Consider the following 22,467-nt stretch of genomic DNA (forward strand, 5'->3'; position numbering starts at 1 on the left):
CTTCCTTGCAGAAGATTTCTACCGTCCTGCCTTCTCTACCCTTTGCAGTATATCAAAGTGCTCAGCTTTTTAATCATAGATTTCTGTATTTCTTGTAGGATTTGACCAGACATTAAGTAGATGCTTCTTCAACTCAAGTCAGCAACTGTAGTTCCTGGGGAAAAATGGAGATAAAACTCTCAAGTGATAGAGCAGATTACTGCACATGATGTAAGAATTGAAAAGTAGCACAGGAGCTTGAGAATTCTTAGTTTGCGTTTGATTGCAACTAAAAAAAAAAAAAACGGCTTTCTCTCCAAATGTTTTTGGCCTATTCTATTGCGCCCTCAGTTCAGAAAGAGTTCTGAAGCTTTCCACCTGCCTATTCCCCTTTGTTTGCCATACACTAACCTAAAACAAAAGATCCTGGAAAACAGTCACACTGGCAAACAAAGCTCTTTCTAAATCCTGAAAGTAATGGCTTTTTGTCTAATACCCTATCGTGTTATGTATTTATTAGCAATACATTTTCCATTTATTTTCTCAAAGATTGCCAATAAAGAACTGAATCACATAAGGGAGTAGCTGTAAAGCCTCTGAGTTCCCTAATGTCAAACTCATTAGCATTCGAATAAGCACACAGCAGCACATCATCTGCACAACTGCAATTTTTTACTACTTTTAATAGCATTTCTCAAAGGGCTCATTTTCAACTTTCTTCAGTGGTTAGTTGGTTCTCAGGGGAAAAGTAGCTTCCTGACGCTCACAGCTTCCACTCAACAGCCCGGCCGTTTGCTGTCAGATGCATCAGCCCTCTGCCCTAACCCCATCTGCCGTGGCTCCTCTCCCTGGGGAAGAGAGTGAAGGCAGCACAGCTGAGATCGGCTTGGAGAAGTGCACAGAGGGCACCAACAAAATATAACTTTAGAAATATGATTTGACACAATAGAGTTCATGAAGTCTAAGTACACCAAAATACAAATGGGAACGAGGAGCCCTGCAGAGGCTGTCCATCCATGTGTCTATCATTAATAACTCCACCCACCTGCTGTTTGGAAGCACACCCTTGGCAGATACCAAAAGGAATCTGCGACTGACATCGGATCACTCTAGTCCCTGCATGTGCACTATCAGATCAAGGAGATACCTTTAGAAAACCATTTTTCTTAACTGCCATACTTTTTTGAGTTTGATCTTAAATATGTTATAAGGGCTAAGGACTTACCAAAATATTCATGCAGTATACATATTTTTGAAGGCAGTTAACCTAAGATTTAGAATCTTGATCAAGCTCCCAGAACTTTTGAGTTAGTTTTAGCCCCCGCCTACTTAGATGAATACTTTTGCATTGAAACTCATTTTTTAATGAAAAAGGAATCTTAAAAAAGGAAACGATGTGACAAGTGAGGTGTTAGTAACCTAATGGGCTACCCAATTCTTAAGTGTGCTCTCTGATGATGACATGGCTTTGCTTGTTAAATGAAGTCATCACGAAGGACTACATTTGTCCACTTTACTATCTGACAATAATTAGGGACTCTCAGTCCTTTATGGCTGCTTCGTGGATGAGTACTGCTCCTGAGAAAGACAGTTCTTTAAACCTGTGCTACAAGGTAATGAGTCTGGTATGTTATTTTTTTCAAAAATAGAGTATATCAGATTATATTTTATCAGTTAGAATGAATGACCTAAACTGATAATGATATATGTGTTAATTGTATCCCCAAAGTAGAGAATCATAGATTTATTTATGGGTCCTTGGCCAGGTGCAATGGCTCACGCCTGTAATCCCAGCACTTTGGGAGGCCGAGGAGGGTGGATGAGGCCAGAAGTTCGAGACCAGCCTGGCCAACATGGTGAAACCCTGTCTCTACTAAAAATACAAAAATTAGCCAAGTGTGGTGGCATGTGCCTGTAATCCCAGCTACTTGGGAAGCTGAGGCACAAGAATCACTTGAGCCCAGGAGGCAGAGGTTGCAGTGAGCCAAGATCACACTGCTACACTCCAGCCTGAGCAAGAGTGAGACTCTGTCTCAAAAAAAAAAAAAAAAAAAACAATTACTTATGGTTCCAAAGGATGTGATTTTTTTTTTAAGTCCTCAAAACTAAACTCAAAGTGAAAAATTTATTGAAAGGGCAAATAAGTTTAACATGAAATGTATGTAGCACTCATAGCCCTGTACTACAGTAACTAGTATGAGGTCATCACCATCACCAATTTCATTTTGGAACTTGCATACCAAGGGAAACAGACCATTCTGTGGTTCTGATATAAACCACAGCATCCTCTCAGAAGTTCAGAATGTTGATACAGACTCCAAAGACCACTCTGAGATTTGTTTTTTTTAATAAGTAAACATAAAAATTTTAGCACATTTACCTTAGTATTGCTATCCCTTGAGAACCTATCTCCACAATTTACAACAGATTGAGCTTTTAATCACTCTTCTAATGCTACTATCTTCACCAATTATTTGTTAGTTGGAATGATGAAAAAGAGAGGATTATCCTTGCCTGGCTCAGTTTTTTGAATGATAAGAAAAGTTCTTTACACTCCCAAGTTTCTGGCTTTATTTTTATATTAGTCAGTATGATACTTTATGTTATAGTCAAGTTTGTATAACCCCTTTTGCTCCATTAAATTTCTGATGAAAACTTAAACTCTTTATTTTGGAGTTCCTAATCAATCAGCTGTAGAATTGGTATTTTCAACATAGCAAGCGATTATATATTTAGAAGTTGATGAACAAAAATTATGTAAGCCTTTTGCCACTTTATATTTATGCTATAAAAAATGACTTTCTTCTGCCTAGCTTTCCAGGTTGATATTAGGGCATATACTTCGTTGGCTGGAGCAAATGAAGATAAGCACTGAATTTCACTTAAGATGTTTAGGCAAAGACAAACACTCTTCATTGGCTATAAACTTCACTTTTACCACCAGCCCATAATTAGGCCTCTGATCACAGCAGGAGTAGAAACAAGAGCTTCAGCAAAACTGGAACCACTCTGCAGGAAAAACAGCTCCCATGGCAAGTGGGTCAATGGTATCTTGCTTACTTTTAGGGAGGATGTTTCAGATTTTAAATCATTGCATATTCAACAAGATGAATTCTTTGATGTTAGCAAACAGACTACTTTTCTTGATCACCTTTTAACATTTTTTGCTTCCCCGAGTGATTGTTGTAATTATACACACAAAACTTCTTGTTATTCATATAGCTTGTCATTTTAAAAGAATAAAATTTGTCAATGCACACAATTTCCATGGACAAATTTAAATGATTTTTACTAGTTTGCCCAGCTTTTTGAAATCTCTGCCTTATAGAACCTTTCAAAGAATTTTCAGTACAGGGAATGCTATAGCAACTCTCATAGGCTCCCAGAAAAATGCAATTTTTGCTTTTGCAGATTGTTGAAGTCATCCAGAGCATCACAATAACTTCCGGTTTTCACTGTGATAGATATGAAGTAATTGTATTTACACTAGTAGGCATAACAGTATTTGTATTTGTCCTTCCAGTCCCTGTAAAAATAAAACATAGGTCTCTTCTCCTTAAGCTCTGAAGCAATTCCAATAACTTATGCAAGACCTATATTTCTGTCTGCAAGATGATTTAACTTTCACCTGATTTAAGTAACAAAATAGCCCTCAAAGATACTTAAAGCCTTGCTGTAATTAACATAACTGCATTTAGATGCCATTCATGACTGATAATTCTAACACCTTGTGGGAAAAAAAAGTTGCATGCTGTAAACATTATAAACATATTCAAATAAGCTTAACACAATCTGCCATGCTTATTTCTGCCTAGATCATGGACCAGCGAAATGGTTAATGCAAATGGATTTATAATTTGCTTTGGGGGGCCAGTTTCTTCTCCTTATTTATTAGCCCAGCTGATGGGGCAGATTTGATGAGGCACTTCTGGAATAATTGAGTCATCACACAAAGAAGGCTGCTAGCATTCAGAGTGGTTTTATCAGCAGCAAGCAGGCCTGATTACTGACAATTACACTCTGATCCGGTGATGGAGGAGAAAGAGCCAACGAGTGGGAAATGTCCGTGTTTCTATCCAGGAATAATTTCTACATTCATTTTACATGCTAAGTGTTTCCTATCTCTGCATAATAAACTGTAAACAGGAATAGATGGCACAATGTCCCTTAATATTTCCTGGTAATGAAGACACAAATGTACAGTGAGTGCTGATAAATATAGATGAAACATAAGCTATTCTCCCAGTCTGTATTGTTACCTTTAAAACAAATGCATTTTTGTGGTAAAAGCATAATCATAGCTAATGCAAAAAAATGACAGAAGATTGAAACTGTCCTTGTAACTACATAGAAACTTTGTAAAAGTCCTGTTAATCACTGCTGCTTTAAAGGCTGGTGAGCTGAAGGTGAGATACTAGAAACCACATCATTTTGTTTCTCAATAGTCAACTGTGAAGAACTCCTTGGGTTAGATGCAGCAAAGGACAGAGCAACAGTGACCTCCATTAACACTCAGAGGAGCAAATCTCCATGCTAAACTGAGAAAACAATGAATCTGGCACAAGGAGACATCTTCACTAGCATGGATTTCAATTTCCCTTCCTTCAGGCTTTTCAACAAAGCGTTGACCATGAATAGTAAAGTTAGATCTAAGATTGCATGACTTGTCACACAGAGCAATGCATTGCTGTCTTTGGGGTAGCATTTTTAACCACTTGTTTATGATGTGGTTTATTAACAAAATACCATGAGCAAAAAACGCAGCTCATGGAGATGCTGGATTAAACTAGCTTTCCCTCTAACTCAGAATCTACTTGGAAACACCTAGAGAAAGGAAATGTTCAGACTTCTTAATGTGCTTCCATAGATTTTAGTGGGAAAACTTTAATTTTCTGTAATATTAAGTTTCCTCTTTTAAAAAACCAATCAGGTACGAAGCCCCACATAATGAACCTGCCTGGGTCTGTTTGCTTAATCTTTTCTCTAAAGCCCCTTCCTGGCTTCGAAAGAAATAAAAGTTATGCTCTGTTTTCCTGTGGTAACTATGGAAACTCTGTTTTATTAAACTAACCACTTAACTTCAAGGCTTGTGTTGCAACTAAATGTGCTATTTTCAGTAAATCTATACTAAACAACCTGATAATGTCAAAACATTTTTAATAAAGTTCAAAGAGCACTTGTTGATTCACAAATAAAGCTTTTTATTATGTAAAGAGAATTTTCTCTATTTAAGCTATTTCATTATGTAGATTATTACACAAGGTACTTGATAGCTTTAGACATCTTCCATTTTCCTTATCCATCTTTAAGAGGTTCTTTAGAATTTTTTCAAAAAGTCTGCTATTTTTCCCAACAATAACTGTTTGTTTTTCATAAAATCTTCCTATATTTTGTACATTTGAATTAAGATAAAATATAGTTATTTATCTTTATTATCTGACTATGAGATATGGAATGGGAGAATATATTGAAACTTGCAAAGCAAATGACATGACTCAATTGTGGAGGCCAATGGGGCATTGGAATTTTGCAGAATGATCCTTGGATTTTATTCTCACTACAGTGTTTAATTTAATAAACATTTTTTTTAAATACACGTATTTTTCTCCTAAGATTTTGCCCATTATTGGTTCAGTACACACTTATTGAGAAGAAATCTATGGATTGCCATGCTAGACAGTGGGCATAAAAGGATACATAAAGCACAACTCTTGTTGTCAAGAGCTCAAACCAGGAAGTTGAATATTCCAATATTATGTGCAAGTTATTATTACAGAGGGAGGCAAAAGGAACAACGGGAGCACAGACTCAGACCAGACTGGAAAAGCTTCCAGAAGATGATGATTCCTGAAAAATTAATCCCTAGAGAGATTCAGAGAACTATGACTAGAATAAAGCAATGTCCCCAAAGACCAATTGAAAGGACACCAATGGTCGAAATTGTTCTCGGCTTGTTTAAACAATGCATTAAAGCCATATTTTTATATAGTTACAAGAGGGTCAAAGACTTGATGGTCAGATTAGATACCTAAAATTAAATGTTTTGAATTTGATGATTTCATTTGTACGTTTCAAAGGAATTTTTCCTTTAGTGTCAGAACTGCAAGATCTGTCTGCTGAAATGTGATTTGTCATTCATATTGTGGTTGACAGCATCACCCAGAATTCTGTATTCCAATAGCGTTTTGATGGCACTCTCATCTTGAGGACTGTTCTGCCTGATATTAGCTTGTCCAGGTCCAGTTTCTCTTCCCTGGGCTGATGTAGGCTCATGGAAGCAAAGAGCTATATTGTTGACCTTTTGATGCAACATAATTTTGTGGCCATAATAGGTGCTCAATACATTATTATTGAATTGAATTGAAATAAGCGAAAAATGACACTTTTCAGATGCTTGAGATAATTGTTAATTGGATTTCAATACAAAGCAACCCAGACATTTTAGCATCTGGAATACTATAGATTTTGTCTGTTTGATTGCCATGCCAGTTAAGGAGAATTTACAATTTTGTCTTCTCTTATGTTGAAAACATCAGCTCCCAACATGCAAAGGAGAGCAAGTGTGAAGTGTAATAGATTTTATGGTCAGATTTTTTCAAATATCTACTTTTGTCTCATTTACATGAAAAGTTATGGCTTATGATTTAAATGGGTCCTTTTGCAGGAATAAAAGTCAAATGTAAAATAGAAATAATAGTCATATTTTTCCAAATTTGGAAAGAAAACTATATAGGAAGATCTTCAACTCATTTAAACTATAACACAGTCCCTAGTTCTTAGACTTCACTTTTCTCACTTATATTTTCCAGAATGTCCTGACTATTGTGCATCTACATTTATTTTAAGCAATGTATGTTCATATATTCATACTGATGACTTTTGTATGGAAGAGAAAATGGCACTCACCGTAAGTAAAGACAAAACCAATTTTTTTTTTAATCAAAATGGTGAGGTGGCACAGTATTTTCTAAATAAATACACCTCACCTTTGCCAAACTCAGAGTGACAGGCACTCTTGTGAGAATTTGTATGTACTATCTTAGTCATCTTACCATGCCTGTGGGGAAGTATTATGATGTTACATATGAGAAAAGGAAGGAAATTGAGCTCACCACCTTACCCGGGGTTCACACAGGTAGAAAGTGGTAGAACCAGGATTCACATGGCCACCATCTGCTTTCAAACACTAGGCTCGGCATTCTTTGACTGTCAGGTCTCTGCAGCAGAGACCTGGCCTTCTACCCCTCAATGTTCCATTCCACTCAGCCATGCTCAGGTAAACATGGACTCGCTAAAAAGTCCAATAAAGCATGTACTCATTTGTACCTTGGGTGACACAGGTATTGCATTTACAAATATATCATATAAAGAATTTCTGGTGAAGAAGGGGTGTCACAAAGTAGAAAACAGAACTCTCTGAGTTGGCAATAACTATCATTTGGATAGACAAAATCAATATTCCAGTTCTTACAGACTATCAATCTTAGCCTCTCAAGAACATTTTCTCTTTATTCAAATACAGGAATTTACTCATAGGATTTAGATTGCCAGCTGCAAAATATGTCCCATCTATTCGTGGGCTTATTCTATGTATTAGTTTTCTATTGCTGCCATAACAAATTTTTACAAATTTGATGGCTTAAAAAGGCACAAAGTTCTTACAGTTTTGGAGGTCCAAAGTCTAGTATGGTCTTACCAGACTATAACCAAGTTAAGCTACATTCCATTCTGGAGGCTCCAAGGGAGAATGCATTTCCTCACTCATTGGGCTGTTAGTGGAATCCAGTTTCTTGCTGTCATAGGACTGAGGCCCCTGTTTTCTTGCAGGCTGTAAACTGAGAGCCATTCCCAGCTTCCATAGCCCACTCCTTTTTCAGTGAATGGCCTGCTTCCTCCATTTTCAACGCCAGCAATGGTGGGTAATGTTGAGTCCTACTCACATCTCATCTCCCCAACTCATTCTTTGGCCTTTTTCTGAAGGACCATGTGATTAGTTGGCCTTTTTTAGAAAAATAGGATAATCTCAAAGGTCTTCATTAAATCACATCCCTTTTGTCATGCAAGATAACATATTCACAGATTTCAGGGATTTCAAGGATATTTTTTGGGGGGTACTTTATCCTGTCTACCACATTTTAAAATCATACATGTTAATTCTGAATGTCTTACATATTAATGCCCCTAATATCAGACATATGAAGTCATGAATCAGGATGAACAGGTGTAAACGCTCCTCAAAAATCTATATGAACATAACCCAAATTACCATGAGGATGCCAACAATAACCAAAGCAAGCATCTTTTCTGGTCCTCTAAAATGAAGTTCCTTAACTTCTCATGTTTTTGATGGATGTTGAAAAGTTGGAGATTCTTTTTCTTTGGGGGAAAAGTTTATTTTTAAATAGCTTTTACTTACCTTCCCTAAAAGCTACTGGATCTGAACTGGAGAGTCTCCATCACTCCTGAGGAAAAGCATCAGAGGAGGAAAAATGGAAAGAAAAACAAAAAGAAAACATAATTAAATGGTATTTATCTACAGCTTATTAACTATATAAAACCATCCTTTCAAGTAATTTCCATGCTGACTATTAGAATATGGGTTGAGGTATTACCAATCTTCAATAGTCAAACAATATTCATTTGAAAGAACTCTGTCTTAACAAGAAAAACAGGTGTCTACTGTTATCAGAAAATGCTTTTTAGATTCGAACCCTTTTGTTTATAAGTACATTTGAGAACCTTTTCTAGGGACACACCTGAGAGTGAAAGTGAATTATCAATGACAGTCTTTTCTGAAGAAAAAAAAAAAGAATCAGTGGTTTAACACTAATTTCTAATCAGATCCTACAGAAAGGAACAGCCCGCACGGCAGCTGTACTTTTCCCAGGGTTAATTACCTTTCACTGCTCTCTACTAATGAGTCAGCTGTTCCTGTCATTGCACACTACACTGGTTCATCTGGAACTCTAGCTGTGGACAAACACAGGAGTGACAGTCCCATTTACATACGGGATGGGGGCATGTTGTGTAGAGATTTCAAAAGGATTTTTAAAAAAATCCTTTAATTCTCATGTGTTTTCACGCTAAAAATATTTTTACAAAGAAGGTTTTACTTGGTCAGCTACTGTTTTTCCTCCCAGGTCCCCGGGTTCACCACTAGTAGATATAAAATACTGCCGAACCCTTGGAAAGAGGCAAACTTCACCATCTCCACAGAAAGCTTTGTCTCACTGATGCCTTGACACCAGAACAATCACCCTATAGGGTGGAAGGATAGCCTCAAAAGTTTGCAACTTCTATCACTGGTAAAAAGACTTCCTGAAAAACTCATACTACAGAAAATTAGATTCAAGGTAAAAAACAACCTAAGAGAAAAAGACCCCCAAAATATCTTAGCATTGCTTGTACATGAAAAGTGAATTAGAAAATTGCAAGTTTCACACAAAAAAAGTTGGACTTGAAAGCTGTGTTTTGACCTAATATGACTAGATAATTGTGGGAAATTATATATATGTATGTGTATGTATGCATATGTATACAATTTATTACCCAGATAATAGCTCTTTTATCCATATAATGGCTCTGCTTTCCATCCCATAATGCAGACACAGTGTGCCCTTATATATTTTCTATCCTTGCAACCAGAAGTTTAAGCATCTCTTCCCTCCTTTTAATTCCACAGGTAACTGAAAGGGATGTCCAAACAGTAAGCATCCACTGAGTTCCACTTTCCTAGCTTCCAGAATGCCTCTGAGTAAAGGATATCCTCTCATTGGTAAGTTCCTGACTCTAAATCTTAATATTTTGGAACAGTGGCTTTCAGACATTAATATGCATCAGGACCATCTGGGTGGCTTTTTTTTTTTTTTTTTTTTTTTGACGGAGTCTTGCTCTGTCACCGCGCTGGAGTGCAGTGGCACGATCTTGGCTCACCACAACCTCCACCTCCCGGGTTCAAGTGATTCTTCTGCATCAGCCACATGAGTAGCTGGGACTACAGGCACATGCCACCACGCCCAGTGAATTTTTGTATTTTTAGTAAAAATGGGGTTTCACCATGTTGGCCAGGATGGTCTTGATCTCTTGACCTCGTGATCCACCAGCCGCGGCCTCCCAAAGTGCTGGGATTACAGGCGTGAGCCTCAGTGCCCGGCTGGGTGGCTTCTTAAGTGGCACGTTCTGGTGCCAACACTGAGGTTCTCACAAGGGTCCAGGTTCTCCTGCTGGTCCATGGATTGCACTAAACAGCAAAGTGTCAGAGAAGTGGCTCTGGAATATCAGCAACATCAGAATCTCCTGGAGGGCTTGTGAAAGCCCAGGCTATGCGTTCCGTAGATCTGTGGTAGGACCTGAGAATGTGCATTTCTAAGTTCCCAGATGATGTTGGTGCTGATAAGTTTGTGGACCATACTTGGAAAACTACTGCCTTAGGTATTCATTATTAAATGTGTTGAAGAATCCCAACCCCAAAAGCTAAATATACTCACATAGAGCAGAAGCACTTCCACTTTATTTTTGAGCTATTTATTTGCTCTGGTTTTAATACTTCACGATAGAAAGGAACAGATAAAAAGTGAAGGTTCTGGCCCCTCATTGAAGTACATTCTCAGAACCACTTTATAGCTTATTGAACTTGATCTTCCCTTCAGATGAAGCCATTCATGTCAAGAAAGAACAGCAATTATGTACTTCTTCATTCAAGGTGCCATTATCAAATATAAGCTCACAAATTACAAATCTAAGAGTTTGCACAATATTTAAACTTGCCAAAAGCAAATAAAATATGGGAATGAATTAATTACAAATTATATCATAAAAACAAATTTAAATGTCAAACAAGTATGCAAATTTCCTTGAGACATTCAATATTTTTATCAGCCCTAGTAAATTCTGACTTACTTTCCAAATGGTGCAATGTGTTTCTTATATACAGTGGTATATGAGGTGTTCTTTGTTGATCATTGCTATTTTGAAGAACACATTATCCTGAAAAGTTCTTGGAGGATGGAAACATTTTAGTCTAATACTAAAAATATATTTGCATTGCTGTTCATGTAAATATCTCTGTGATAAAGCTGTTACAAGGGTATTTTGCAATACTGTTCACAGGAATACATATTTTAGGAAGAGGGAAATAATAAGATAAATTATAGAATAAAACATCTGCTGAATATCTTTCAGTAAAGAGATGGAGGGTGCTTCTCTAAACAGCCAGTCATTTACCAAGCAGAAGTTAGGTCTTTAGCAGTGATCTGCTCAGTTCAGGAAGGACTAGTTAGTGTTCTGAACATGAACTTATCAACTAGTTCTCCAGTAAAGCTGGGAGAATGTAAGCACACGAGAAAGATTTTAAAAGAATCAGTGCCCCTTCTGAATTCTCACTGCCACCTATTGTTTTTGCCGTTCCACAGATATTTATTTTAAAAAGCTACTTTAAAATATCAGTCTCATCTAAATACAAGAGGATAATAATATCACAAATAAAAAATTTTGATTAATACCAGTGTAACTAACCCTCTTGGTACAGAACACTATTATTTAATTAATTCATCAATTTATGTACTCAAATCTTCATTAAGCACCTATTCTTCTGGAGAATGTTTATATAAACCAGTGGAGTCCTCCGTGAGTGGAGAAGGGTGTATGGTGAATGCCACTCCAATAGTGAATCTATTTCTGTTGCATAAATCAAAGAGGTAGTAAAATAAAAATCTCCCTGCAGATGTGGAGGCCAAATTTATTTCTCGATAACATGGGAGAACAATCTGATGAGTCTGACAAAAACTCCACCCTAGGAGTACAAACACCAGGGTGTGTAGTTTGAGTGAAGAAGAATTCCTAATCCTACAGATCTAGGATGCACATACACTCTGTTGTCATGGTGTGAGCCTGACTGTGAATGTCAAGATCCTAGCTGATCCCTCTCTCCTTGGATGGCTTTCAAGAGTTACAATGATTCAGACTAAGTAAGTGCCTTTGGTTATTTGAACATCTGATTGATAGTTGTCTCCCATGACCAATGAAAGGTCAGTACAGTTTATATCAGGCATTTCGTCCAATGCTTATCCAATTTAAGTCTATTATTTTCATTGGCTTTCACCAGCCAATTGGCTTCTCTCTAGATCACAGTGTCTCATTAGCTGTGGCAAATTACTGAAGGAATCTGACCTTTTTGGTTTCTTTTTAAAGTAAATTAAATTTAATCGAATTTGTTATTGGATATTGACACATTATAACTATATATTTATGGAATAAAAAGTGATGTGTGTATACAATGCAGAATCATTGAATCAAGCTAATTTGCACATCCAACACCTCAAATATTTATCATTGATTCCTCTTGCCTAACTGAAACATTGTGCCTTTGACCAACATCTCCCCAATCCCTACAACCCCAGCTTCTGGTAACCACCATTCTGTTCTCTGACTCTATGTCCATTCCTTCTTGGTTTTCTGTCCAAGGTAACAGATTATGTATTTTTTGGCTATGTTAAATTTTTCCAAAAAAAACATGTGCAGGCATTTCCAAAAAATGCCTTAGAAGAACTACAGAATCCCAGCCTTTAAAGATCTAATTTATACAAGGTGCTTTCAAAGTGAATGACAACCACTATGAAAAACAGTGTGGCGATTTCTTAAAGAACTAAAAGTAGAACTACCATTTTTTTTGAGACAGAGTCTCACTCTGTCACCCAGGCTGGAGTGCAGTGGCTCAATCTCGGCTCACTGCAACCTCTGCTCCCCGGGTTCAAGTGATTCTCCTGCCTCAGCCTCCTGGGTAGCTGGGATGACAGATGCCTGCCACTGCATCCAGCTAATTTTTTTGTATTTTTAGTACAGATGGGGTTTCACTCTTTTGACCAGGCTGTTCTTGAACTCCTGACCAAATAATCCATCCTATTTGGCCTCCCAAAGTGCTGGCATGACCCACCACGCCCTGCCAGAACTACCATTTGATCCAGCAACCCCACTACTGGGTATCTACCCAGAGGAAAAGAAGTCATTATATGAAAAAGATACTTGCCCACATGTTTACAGCAGCACAATTCGCAATTGCAAAAAATGCAGAACCAACCCAAATGTCCATCAATCAACAAGTGGATAAAGAAACTGTGGGGTGTGTGTGTGTGTGTGTGTGTGTGTGTGTGTGTATGACGGAATACTACACAGCCATTAAAAGGAATGAATTAATGGCATTCTCAGCAACCTGGATGGGGTTGGAGACCATTAGTCAAAGTGAAGTAACTCAGGAATGGAAAACCAAACATTGTATGTTCTCACATGTAAGTGGGAGGTAAGGTACAAGGATGCAAAGGCATAAGAATGATATAATGGATTTTAGGGACTCAGGGGAAAGGGTGGGAAGAGGGTAAGGAATAAAAGACTACAAATTGGGTTCAGTGTATACTGCTTGGGTGATGGGTGCACCAAAATCTCACAAATCACCACTAAAAAATCTACTCATGTAACCAAATACCACCTGTTCCCCAAAAACCTATGGAAATCAAAAGTTTTAAAAGCAATAAGCATTAATAAAAAAATTACACAGATGAATGCCACGTAAAAATGAATAAAAATAAAAAATAAAAAAAGAATGATCCTTAAAGGAAATTCTTGCCTCGTGGTAAACTAGATGAACCAGAGTTCATCTTCCGAACTCTTCCTGCCCCACACCTGGTCTCCGGGTTCCCACAGGAAACCACGCCTGCTCCTATGGTAGCCCCTGGCCCACTGAGGAGTCCTAGTTCAGAGCTCATGGTCAGCTCTAGACTGGAAGCTCCTAGAGGAAGGGCAAGGGTGCTCTTCTCTCTGCATCTCTTTCATAAGCAAGGTGCTCTTGAGGGCATGGCCTCTTCACATGGGAACCAGCTGACTAATTGTTATATTAACAAAAAAGGGAACTATGATGATGCCCGTGACCCTGTGATTTGAATTTTAGGAGAACAATGGACCAAATATTTAGAGGTAAAACAGTAAATATCCACAGCCTGTAGCAAAAAGTGATGCTGGTGAAGACATGCAGTTCAGATTCATTTGTAAGACTCACACATGTGAAGCTTAAAACAGGTAATATCTGAAAACTAGTGAAGTAGGAAATAATCTTATGAACAGTTTACTCATAAGTTGAGATTAGTTTTACAGATTAAGAAAATACAAATGGATAAAAAACCTATGTAGTATTACTATATCTTTGACACATGCACAACTGTCAACTTTGGTGCAGCGGGAGGGGATATTAACATTGGAGGACCACCACTGCCAGATCAATCATATGCTACAATTAGAGGAATGACTGGCATATTAACAATGTCAAAAGAAAATACCAAACTAAACTGGGTAGTTCTGAAAATACCAGGAAATAAATAAAAAGATAATAGAAGAAATGAATTATTATTTATCTTGACAATACACATGAATATGCTAAGCAACATACTGATCTTGGATTAAATAGTGGCAGTGGTGGGAAGTAGAAAATAGCAGATGATGCTTTAAAATGGTCTAAAGGAGGCAACAGGTAAGCATGAATCAGAAGAGGCTTCCAGCAATTGCTGCAGTCTCTGTACATTGACACTGATGAAGGCATTGGACTAGGCATTGCATAGTTACAGTATTTAAATCTCACCACAATCTAAGGAGGTTCACATTATTATCCCCAACTTAAGGTGAGCAAATGTAAGTCACTCTTTTAGTACAAGCTAGTATTCAGAACTATATCTGGACTGAATGCGCTGGCTTACACCTGTAATCCTAGCACTTTGGGAGGCCAAAGCAGGTGGATCACTTGAGTTCAGGAGTTCAAGACCAACCTAGCCAACATAGTGAAACTCTGTCTCTACTAAAAATACAAAAATTAGCTGGGCATGGTGGCGGGTGCCCGTAATCCCAGCTACTTGGGGAGTAGCTTGGGGAGGCTGAGGCAGGAGAATCACTTGAACCCAGGAGGTGGTGGTTGCAGTGAGCCGAGATGGTGCCACTGCACGCCAGCCTGGGCAACAAGAGCAAAACTCCACCTCAAAAAACAAACAAACAAAAAAAAAAACAAAACTATATCTGATGCCAACATTCTTTCTGCTGTGTAGCTCTAGCTAAGATGACATCTTTCTTTGAGAAAATCATAGAAAGATCCACAATGATAATGTGGTCTCTTAGGGAATGGAAGCTTTTGTGGTGAATCAGACAGGAGATAGACTGGATAGACCACTGGAACACCAGTCATAAGAGCTAAGATAATGGGAACGCTGAAATACGGTAAAAATCATAAAACTGGTATGTTGGGGAGGACAGCAATAAATGACTTGGGAGATACTTTATGGATGGTTGGAGACTGTGAGCACTTTCCAATTCAGCAGAGTTAGAATGGTGACACACTCTGTCTCTCAAGTAACACCAACCTACGTTTGAATCCTAACTCTGCTCTTCTGTGATCTCAGAACTGCAGTTACCTCCCTCACCTTCAGGTTCCTCATCTGTTAAAGGGGATATAACAGATCCTCCCTCTAGAGCTCCAAGGATCACATGAGATGCCACGGATAAAAGGCATAGTACACAGTAGACATTCAGTAAAATGCCATAATCCAAAAAGAGATCGGTCCCTAGGCAAAGCCCACAGGTATGTGGTCCACAATGAATGCCCCAGTGTGGGCATGGCGAGGACTTGTGTTAATGAGAGTAATTAAATCTCTGAGGATTTAGCAGCTCATTTTCTTCAAGAGAACATGGAGTTAGTGGGATAATTCGTTAAGCATTCATTAAAAAATATTCTTTTTTATTATGCTATTATTTCTTTACACTAGATACTATTATAAATGCTTTATGTATATTAACTCAATCTGCATAACAAATATATCAATCAGGAGCTATTAATTATTTCCATCTTTCAAGTGAGGAGATTGAAATGCAGAGCACCTCAGTGCTTGCCTGAGGTCACACAGCTCCTGAGGAGTAGCACTGGGATTGGACTCTTGCACTAAAGCGCATTTGTTCAATTAAAACAATCTATCATCATCACAAGATGGGTGATGGAGATGAAGGGATGGATAACGCAGATATTGTATTTCAGTGTGGGAGCCAAACTCAAAAACAAGGAAATAATAAATATGCAATGCAGTTGAAAGCAGTGATAAATGCAATGGGACAATAATGTAGGCTAGAGGATGGGCTGTTTTAGATTGAGGCAGGAATGACCTTTGCTGATTGAAGAAAGGATGCAAAACCATGTGCCATAGTGTAAACAGTTTAAAGCCCTTGTATCTAGAATAAATAAAAAACAATTACAGCTCAATAATAAAAAGACAACCCAATCAAAAATGGGCAAAGGATTTGAATACACATTTCTACAAAGAAGATATACAAATGAGCGATAAGCACATGAGAAGATGTTCAACATCATTATCATTAGGGAAATGCAAATTAAAATCACGATGAGATACCACTGTGAACCCATTAAGATGGCTAAAATAAAAAAGACTGACAATAGCAAGTGTCGATGAGGATGTGAAGAAATCCAACCTTCATATGTTGCTAGTAGAAATGTAAAATGTTCAGCAACATTGAAAAATAGCTGGCAATTTCTCAAATGGTTAAACATAGAGTTACTATATAATCCAACAATTTGACTTCTAGGTACATACCCAAGAAGAATGAAAACGTGTCTACTTGAGAAGTTGTACATAAATATTCATAACAGCATTATTCACAGTAGCCAAAAATTGGAAACAACTCAAATGTCTATCAACCAATTAAAGGAAAACAAGAGGTAGTATATCCAATCTGTGGAATATTATTCAGCAATAAAAAAGAATGAAGTGCTAAATTAGTGCAACCTCTGTAGAAAACAGTAAAGACATTTCTCAAAGAACTAAAAACAGAACTACCATTCAATCCAGGAATACCACCACTGGTATCTACCCAAAGGAAAAAAATTATTAAACCAAAAATATACCTGCACATGTATGTTTTTTGTATCATTAGTCACAATAGCAAAGACGTGAAATCCACCTAATTGTCCATCAACGGATTACTGGAGGAAGAAAATGTGGCATACACACACACGTGCACATACATATATACACCACGGAATACTACTCAACCATAGAAAAGAATGAAACCATCTCCTCTGTAGCAAGATGAATGGAACTAGATGCCATTATCTTAAGGGAAATAAGTTGGAAACAGTGAGAATACCACATATTCTCACTAATAAATGGGAATAATGTATGCACATGGACATAGAAAGTTGAATAATAGACATGGGAGACTCGGAAGGGCGGGAGGTGGGTGAGGGATGAGAAATTACTTAATGGGTATAACATACCCTATTTTGATGATGGTGACACTAAAAACTCAGACTTCACCACTGTGCAATATATCCATGTAACAAAACTGCACTTGTACCCCCTATATCTATACCAATAAAAGGAATGAAGTACTTATATATGCCAAAACAGGGATGAGCCTTGAAAACATGCGAAGTGAAAGAAGTTAGGCAAAAAAGATCACATATTATGTAACTCTATTTATATGAAATGCCCAGAATAAGCAAATCTATAGAGACATAAAGTAGATGAATTGTTGCCCAGGGCTGGGAGGAAGATGGTGCATCTTCCCTTTGGAAGGTGATAGAGAAGGGTGCAGAGCTTCTTTTTTGTGAAACAAAAAATGTTCTAAAGTTGACCATGGTGATGAATGCAAAACTCTGAATATACTAAAAACCATTAAACTGTACACTTGAAATGGGTAAATTGTATGGTATGTGAATTATATCTCAAGAAAGCTGTTAAGAAAACAGGTGGAACCATACAGATAACAGTAAGGTGCCTGCATGCTGTTTTAAGAATGATAGGCCGCTCTTGGACAGCTTTGAGCGCTGGCATCACACAGGGAAATCAGTTTTTGGATCATGGCAGTCAATTGGGTATGAGAAGATGAGCCTAGATAGGGTGGAGGCGGTAAAGGTGAAGACAATGCAAGCAGTTGAAGTTCTAACCCCATTATAAAAAAGAAAAATACAAAAAAAAAAAAAAACAAACACACTGGAAATTAAGAACAGACGTGTATCAGCTGCCTGCTATGATCCAAACGTGTGACTTTCAACTCCCCAACATGTGGTCTCTATTAGAGAAGTCAACGTCTTCCCTCTCTCACGCCTCCTATTCTTTCTTATAGGACCCCAGATGGGAGAACGGTTTCCATTTCCCAACCCCAAACCCCTTTTTTGAGACAGGGTCTCACTCTGTCACCCAGACTGGAGTGCAGAGGCATAATCATGGCTCACTGCAGCCTCTACCTCCCTGGCTCAAGCAATCCTCCCACCTCAGCCTCCTGAGTAGCTGGGACCACAAGCAGATGACACCACCCCTGGCTTATTTTTCTATATTTTGTAGAGACAGAGTTTTGTCATATTGTCCAGGCTGGTCTCGAACTGCTGGACTCAAGCGATCCACCCACCTCGGCCTCCCAAAGTGCTGTAATTACAGGCATGAGCCACCAAGCCCAGCCTCCATTTTCCCTTTAGCCTTTCTAATTGCGTAAATTGTTTAAGACTTTCAAATCCAAGAGAAAAATTGCTAGCTTTTCTGGTTCTCATTAGTCTTTTAGTTTTCTGAGTTTCTATGCCAATATCAATTATATATAATTGATGTATGATAATACAAAATTTAAGTGTTAGAATGTTTTCTTTTTAATTATACCATGTAAATATAATAATTAATAAAAACTAACATGTTAAAGGAACTTGCAGTTTAAAACCATTTCACACTGAGTTTATGGAATTTTCCTACCTCATTTTACAGAAAATTTTGAGACTATTAATTCTGAATAGTCTTAACATCTCATCCGTAGGCTTATAAAGGTGTCTCCATCTGCGTGCATTCCTTCTTTCTTCTGGTTTTAGAGGAAGAAAGAGATCCTCTCCTTCTTTCTAAGGATGGGTTCTCCACTGGGCTCACTTTACATTTGTTTCCTATTTCATCTACTTTTTCTTTCTTCCATATCTTAAAACTTTCCTGTTTTCTTATCTCTCCTGGTTCTTTCTCCTCAGCATAGAAACACATTTCTTCTTTATATATTACTATCTCTGTTTTTCAGGGTCAAACTTCTTAATATTCCCAGAGATTTCCTTTCTTTTCTTACCTTGCTTTCACTACACAACTCATGGCCTGCTATCTGGCACATCTAATGGTGCAGGATTTTCAGAGCAACTCACATGATTGCTCAGTCTTTTCCTGAAGAAGCTGCTTATGTCTCTGGTTTATGTCTCACTCTATATATTCTCCTTGGAAACCACATCCAAAGGTGTATTTCTTCATCCCAGGTCTCACTCCTGAATTTCAGATCCACTGATCAACTGTACACTCAACATCACCACCCGGTTGTCTCTCATTCAATATGTACAAGAAAGGACCCATTATTTTTTCCTCTAAACAACCTCTTCCTACCGAATCGCCTATCTTGGCTAACCATTCATCTGGTAATCCAAGCCAGAAGCCTGTCATTTATGACTCTTTACCAGTTTTCAAATATATGTCCTGGGCTTGCCTCTTGCATAGGACAGGTCCTACTGTACTGTGATTGCCATTTGCTCCTGTCACCTGCACTGGAATAAGCTCCTTGTGTACTTCTGTCTGCATTCTCACTTCTTGATTCAATTGCTGGAACCTAGTCAATGCTCAATATGTTTGTTGAATGGATGGATTCAAGACTCCTTAAATGCCTCTTCTATAAAATCTTCCCTGATGTTACCTCTAAACAAAGGTGGTCATTCTATTCTTTAAGCTAGAACTTTATTTTTTGGAGGAAAATAGAATTGGCTATGCCTGGTGAGGTGCTCTGGCCCTACATACATTAACGCTGAGTAGTATAGCGAAACTGCATGTGGCCACAGCCTATTCTGTCTTTGTAGAGGGTGCTGTGCAAGCCTGCCCTAGCATGTCAACAACACAGACAAGACTGGCAGCTTTGCCTACATATCACTTTCTTCTACTGTGGCTAATATTCATTGTCTATACTTCTGATACTTTTAGGCCTCTAAATATTTCTTAGTCAACTGATTGCACAGAACCTAAATAACTTGCTCACAATGTTCTAACTCTGATAGTTACGTTTTTGACTTCACTGTCTTAGAAACTTTAGTACATGAAAAATACAAAATCATTTTAAATCATATTCAGCTGGAATAAAATATTTTAATCTCTTGTGAATATGATGTGGCATCTACCTAGGAGGAGCTATAATAATGTAACTGAAACTCTTCCTTCTTTTTTTTTTTTCCATTAGAGGCACAAAACTGGGGAAATTCTTCATTTCTACATGCTTTCTTTTATATAGACAAACATGTATACATTTCTCAATATGTTAAAGTTTCTCCGCTAGGTACTGAGGAGAATAAAATGATTTTAAATACAGTTTCTCTTCTAAGTGATTTTTGTCAACCCTCAATAACTTGACTCTTTTTATTTATTAGTACACTTTCAACATGGCATTTTCTTTTCTTTTTTTTTTTTTTTTTTTGAGACGGAGTCTCGCTCTGTAGCCCAGGCTGAAGTCCAGTGGTGCGATCTCGGCTCACTGCAAGCTCCGCCTCCCAGGTTCACGCCATTCTCCTGCCTCAGCCTCTCCGAGTAGCTGGGACTACAGGCGCCCGGCTAATTTTTTTATATTTTTAGTAGAGACGGGGTTTCACCGCGGTCTCGATCTCCTGACCTCGTGATCCGCCCGCCTCGGCCTCCCAAAGTGCTGGGATTACAAGCGTGAGCCACCGCGGCCGGCCTGGCATTTTCAAAAGACTAAAAAATGCTTGCAGATTAATCTATAATAATTTGAGGAAACTATACAAGCATTATAACAGTAACTGCCTAATTAAGATCTAAAATACAAAATAAATATTACAGTGTGTCTAAACATTAGCAACCTGTAATCTATCTTTTCAAATATTTTTTAAAGCAATTGAGACTTCTTTCAAGTGCAATCTTAGTGACAAGCCCATAGAGTAAAAGCACAGAGGCAGACTGTTGGGTGGCTGCACACCCCCTCTGGGGGCTGTGGTACCTGAGGTTGAATCCAGGCTCTGACCAAGCAGCCCCGGCATCACGGGCAAATGGCATGGCTCTCCATGGTGCAGTTTTCTCCATGATAAACAGGGAATGCTAGCTGACCTTACCTTATAGACTGTTGCTTTGGTGACATTGTGAGAATGAAAAGAATTAATAGATATAAACTACTTAGGTAGCCAGGCACTGTGGCTCATGCCTGTAATCCAAGCAGTTTGGGAAGCCGAGGCAGGTTGATCACTTGGGGTCAGGAGTTCAAGACCAGCCTGGCCAACATGGCGAAAACCCATGGTTTAGTAGAGGTTTAGTAGAAACCTCTATTAAAAATACAAAAATTAGCTGGGGATGGTGGCAGGCACCTGTAATCCCAGCTACTTGGGAGGGAGGCTGAGGCAGGAGAGTCACTTGAACCCTGGAGGCAGAGCTTGCAGTGAGCTGAGATCAAGCCATTGCACTCCAGCCAGGGTGACAAGAGCGAGACTCTGCCTCAAAAAAAAAAAAAAAAAAAAATGTACTTAGAAGAGTGGTTGGCTCTATGTCAGTGCTTTTATTATTATTATTATTATTGGACAAAAATGTTTTCTGCTTGACTCTAAAACACTCAGAGGAAGAATTCAATTACCAGATGTTTCTATGTATCTATGTTTATACTCACAGAGCTAAGATTTCTGGCTATTTGGCCAAATGTTGAACTTTCGATCTAATGTGTAGCATCAGAGCTGAAGCTCCTGTGATTCTCAGAACAGGCTACTTCTGATATCAAGGTTAATTGGTGTGCTAAATATACATGTCTTACAGAGGTATAATGAGTGCTTCTCCAGTCTTTGAATTATTTTTCAAATTCATAGGATGTTTTAATTTTTAAAAGTTCATGGAGTTGTAGAATTTGGGGATGAAAATGTCTCCAGGGGTCCCCTAGCATGACCCTTAATGTGACAGATGCTATTAATAAGAAAAATAAAACAACTTGTCAAGTCACTTCATCAGGATCATTCAACTACTTAATGATATTTAACTATGACTGGAACCCAGGTGTACTTGGGACTCAGTGTCATTTGACACTATATTGCTGACACAGGTTTTTCCTCTCTATTCTGTTCCCAGAGACCTATATCTTAAGGAGAGATTAAGGGAAAGGGTTTGAGGAACAGTCAGATTTGGGCTCAATCTGGGTTCAAGGCTGGTGACATAAGGAAGGACATCTTCACATCTCTAGTCAGTGGCTTCATTTGTAAAAATAGGATACAAATGGAATTATTATGAGCATTAAATTATATAATGCATGTAAAGAACTTGACACCATGCCTGGCACAGTGTAAGCACTTCGCAAATGTTAAGGACCATTATTATAATTATTGTCACATATATCATCATTGTTCTGAACAAATTATATGTACAATGTTGGTACCACAAGTTCTTTTTCTCATTTGCCAAACCCTAA

At 38.1% G+C, this 22,467-nt stretch overlaps 1 protein-coding gene across 8 annotated transcripts in view; it reads right to left on the minus strand.

Annotated features, from left to right (window-relative positions):
• Positions 1-22,467, minus strand: part of ST18 (ST18 C2H2C-type zinc finger transcription factor) — a 144,358-nt gene that overhangs the window by 111,211 nt on the left and 10,680 nt on the right. For 6 of the 8 annotated variants that reach the window (XM_054561607.2, XM_054561600.2, XM_054561602.2 and 3 more), the window contains 2 exons: positions 8,396-8,441; positions 1-154 (listed from right to left, as the gene is read on the minus strand). The gene's annotated coding sequence lies outside the window, so the exon portion shown is untranslated. The remainder of the gene's footprint in view (positions 155-8,395; positions 8,442-22,467) is intronic. The other 2 variants (XM_054561605.2, XM_054561604.2) reach the window with 1 other exon arrangement.

The sequence above is a fragment of the Pongo abelii genome, chromosome 7 (assembly GCF_028885655.2).
Source record: "Pongo abelii isolate AG06213 chromosome 7, NHGRI_mPonAbe1-v2.0_pri, whole genome shotgun sequence".
Classification (NCBI taxonomy): domain Eukaryota; kingdom Metazoa; phylum Chordata; class Mammalia; order Primates; family Hominidae; genus Pongo; species Pongo abelii.